Source organism: Artemia sp. Qi Xiang Cuo, chromosome 15 (assembly GCF_049724085.1).
Source record: "Artemia sp. Qi Xiang Cuo chromosome 15, ASM4972408v1, whole genome shotgun sequence".
Lineage (NCBI taxonomy): Eukaryota > Metazoa > Arthropoda > Branchiopoda > Anostraca > Artemiidae > Artemia > Artemia sp. Qi Xiang Cuo.
In genome coordinates this window covers 62,466,640-62,471,139 of record NC_142808.1, presented here as the reverse complement: position 1 = coordinate 62,471,139, position 4,500 = coordinate 62,466,640, and positions in this window count along the sequence as shown.

Sequence of the window (4,500 nt, the reverse complement as noted above, 5' to 3'; positions counted from 1 at the left end):
TCTCTCTCTCTCTCTCTCTCTCTCTCTCTCTCTCTGTCTCTATTTTTATATTTCAGTGTATCTCTCTCTCTATCTCTATATATCTCTATCTATATATATCTATATATCTCTCTCTCTATCTCTCTCTCTCTCTCTCTCTCTCTCTCTCTCTCTCTCTCTCTCTCTCTCTCTCTCTCTCTCTCTCTCCCTCTCAGACAGAGAGAGAGAGTCAGACACGGAAACATGCAGACACCCGTTCAGACACACAGGCATAGTGAGAGAGATGCAAAAACCACCTACAATCACACAGAGTCAGACAAGAAAACATACAAACACCCGCTCAGACACACAGGAATAGTGATAGAAAGAGATAAAAAAAAACACCTACAATCCCAAAAATTCAGTTAAGGGAACATGCAAACACCCATTCAGACACACACAGGCATAGTGAGAGAGAGAACAACAACACCTACAATCACACATTGTGACAGACAGATACAAAATAACCTAAAATCACACAGGGTTGGACAGGAAAATACATAAAGACCCGCTCAGACACACAAGCATAGAGAGAGAGAGAAAAAAAAAGACAAAAAGGGTGTTTTGTCTCTCTCTCTCTCACTTCGCCTGTGTGTCTGTGTAGTGTGTTTGCTCGTTTCCGTTTTTGACTCTGTGTGACTGACTCTTTCTATTTGTCGGTGTGTCTCTCTCTCTCTCTCTCTAGCTGTCTGTCTCTCTGTGTATGTCTCGCTGTCTCTCTCTCTCTCTCTCTCTCTCTCTCTCTCTCTCTCTCTCTCTCTCTCTCTGTCTCTCTGTCTCTCTCTCTCTCTCTCTCTCTCTCTCTCTCTCTCTCTCTCTCTGTCTCTCTCTCTCTCTCTCTCTCTCTTTATTTCTCTCTTTCTTCTCTCTCTCAGTAGGCCTGTGTGTCTGAGCGACTGTTTACTTGTTTCCGTTTCTGACTCTGTGGGATTGAAGGTGTTTATGTCTCTCTGTCTCTCTCTCACTATGCCTGTGTGTCTGAGCTTGTGTTTGCTTGTTTCCTTGTTTGACTCTGTGCGATTGAAGGTGTTTTTATCTCTCTCTCTCTCTCACTCACTATGCCTCTGTGTCTGAGTGGGTTTTTGCAAGTCTCTGTGTCTAACTTAGTGTGATTGTATGTGTTTTTTTCTCTTATTCTCACTTTGCCTGCGTGTGTTTTTGACAGTTTCAGTGTCTGACTTTGTTTGATTGTAGGTGTTTTTATCTCTTTTACTCACTAAGCCTCTGTGTCTGAACGGATGATTGCATTTTTCCGTGTCTAATTCTGTGTTATTAAAAATGTTTTTGTTGACAGAGAGAGAGAAAAACACCTACAATCATTAAGAGTCAGTCGCACAGAGTCAGACACGGAAATATTCAAACACCATTCTCAGACACACAGACATAGTAAGAGAGAGAGAGAGAGAGACAAAAACACTGTTTTTTGTCTTTCTATTTCTCTATGCTTGTGTGTCTGAGCGGGTCTTTACATATTTCCATGTTCAAATCTGTGTGATTTCAGGTTATTTTGTATCTGTCTGTCACAATGTGTGATTGCATAATAGGTAACTACAGTCACTTTGATGTGGTGTCCCTGGAACCTCGCAGACATTACTCTATCATTGACAGGAGTCCAGCTGATGAAAGATTTCGCAGCATTTTGGGACATTACCATTGCAACTCCTGCTTCTCGTTTCTTTTTGGGTCATCTGTTTTTATTGTTTGGCCATTATCAAGTGTTTCTGTGCCGAAACTGGTTCATCTCACTTCTGCAGTGCTACTATGTCAGGATTATAGGCAGCTACTTCCTGCAGGACCTCCTCGGTTTTGGTGAGCTGCCACTTTGTCCTTACATTCCAAAAACTAAATCTAAGAGACCGTTTCGTGTCCATAAAATCAGTTTGGGGCCGATTCCTTGTTGTCGTCATCTGAGGGGTTTATATTCTTCATATATTCTTTAATTGCTGATTGGTTTTGACGGTAGAGGGACGCAAATCATCTACCTAGCCCTCCTCCTTTTTTTCAGGCTTGGGACTGGCTGCACATTTGTTCAGGTGGAGCCAAAGAGTAAGTGTGACTATTAAAATAATGTAGCCAGAAGCCATTTTTGAAAAGTCAACCAAAAGTCTATATTCAAAAATAAAGGCAGAATGTTTGGCGGAGAATCTCCTGCAGTATTTATTCATATATTTCTGTTTACCTAAATTATTTATTTTTTGTGTGTTTTGGGGAGTTCAGTTATCATAGTAGGGTAAGATAACAGTTAAAGAAAAGATTAAATTAATGACAACTGAAAAAAATGCTGCCTAATGAAGAAGGTGCATAGAAATAATTGAGTGGAACTAGGACAATAGAGGCATAACTAGTCAAAACATTTTGAGAAGGTGGTGACAATGGATTTTACAAACTTGCCAGTAATTTTTACCCTGAGATTTTGAAAATATTGCTATTCAGATTACTTCATTTTTGTTTGTTACCAAGTGACTGATCTTCTGTGATTGATTTTATGTGTTATATTTCCATCAGCCTATGTGTCATTTCAACGTAAAATTGAGCAAATAATTTTTTTTTACTGACTAACGTTTCTTATCTGATTGGCCATGAAGGCTAGGGAAGGGATGCCCCCCCCTGCAATACGTGATGCCCCTTCTGAAACCAATATTAAATTATACCAGTTATCCATTAAAATAAAAAGTTCCACTTGGCGTACATTAGAAGATTTTCCCGCCTGAGGGGCATACATTTTTCTACATTAATTTAAATAGCAAGCAGTTAAACTCCAAGCCAGGATCAAGTAAGTTCCACATTCACAGAGCTTTTTATTCCAAAAGAAACAAGCAATAGTTTAAGTAAAGAAAGTTTTTGAAAAATTATCAAACATTGTTCACAATAGTAGTATAGCAATAGGCACTACAGCGTCAAGACCATCTATTCTATGAAATACAGAAACAAGACCACGGTAAGACCATTTATTTGCTTTATTTGCTTGAATTGGTGCATAGTATGAATTGGGGCATCCGTTGCAGTTCCGTCGGAAAAAATAAAGCTGAATACCCTTAAGAGGGTATTCAACCAAAACACATGTCCCTCGTTATGTGTTTTTGAGACAAATTTGGGTTGATTGTGAAACACCATGTTCAGGATGGGTTTTTTAAATTATGAAATCGAGTAAACTCCAATATCAAAAGAAGGTGAAATCTTGGAAAAGAAGTCAGGTTAAGGAGGTATCGCAGGAAATAAAAAATAATCCTCGTCAGCTTTGGCAACAAGTGTCTAAACTTATTCGTTCTTCTTTGTTGCCGCCTGATAGAATTAAATTAAAAAAACAAGTTTTTGTTAACTGAAAGTATGGATTGATATTAAAACTTAAAACGAACAGAAATTATTCTGTATATGAAAGGGGCTGTCCGCTTCTCAAGGCCTCGCTCTTTCCGCTAAAGTTTGACTCTGTCACACAACTTTGTTTTTAAATAAATAAAAAAAAATTAGCGTAAAGAGCGAGGCGTTGAGAAGGGGACACCCCCTTTCATATTCGGAATAATTTCTGTTCGTTTTAAGTTTTAATGTTGCTCCTTACTTTCAGTTAAAAAAGCTTGTTTTTTTTATTTAATTACCACCCAAAATCCAAACCTAGATCATTGAAATATTGATCGTTTTTTCTGTGTTACCAAAAGTATTGTATTCATAATACTTTTTAGTTTCATAAAATGTAATTAGACAAATATAAAAGGTTTTTTGAAGTAAGGAGCAAGTTTAAAACTTAAAACAAATATAAATTACTCTGTATATAAGGGGGACAGCCGCCTTCTCGACACCTTGCTTATTAAACAAAAGTTTTTTAGTCTTTTGAAAAATCTTATTTTTCCAATTGCAAAATTTCTCAAAAAATTGAAAAAAGGCCAAACTTCACAGGGAAGAGTAAGAAGCTAAGGAATAGACAGCCCCGTTGATATAAAGAATAATCTGTTCACATAGGTTTCAAATTGGCTCCGTGCTTTTACTTTGTTAAATAAAAAAACAAGTTTTTTAAACTTAAAGTAAGGAGCGACATTAAAACTTAAAACGAATAGAAATTATTCTGTATATGAAAGGGGCTGTCCCCTCTTCAACGCCTTTTTCTTTACGCTAAAATGTTTTATTGTTTTAAGAAATAGAGTTGTGAGAAGGAGTCAACCCTCAGCGTAAAGAGCGAGGCATTGAGGAGGGGACAGCCCTTTTGCTATACGGAATCATTTCTGTTTGTTTTAAGTTTTAATGTTGCTCCCTACTTTCAGTTTAAAAAACTTGTTTTTTTCATTTAATTTCTGATCATTTTTTAGTTAATGCAGCATTTAATTATTTTGGTTCACCATCATTGAATAAGTAAACAAAATTTTGTTCCAATTCTTTAAAAATGACCCCTTAATCACAAAGGCCGTTAATTAGAATAAATAGCTCTTATGAAAGTACTAAAAAATCTTTGGCTTAAAGAGTGATGCATTGACTAGAAGGTGAACCCAATCA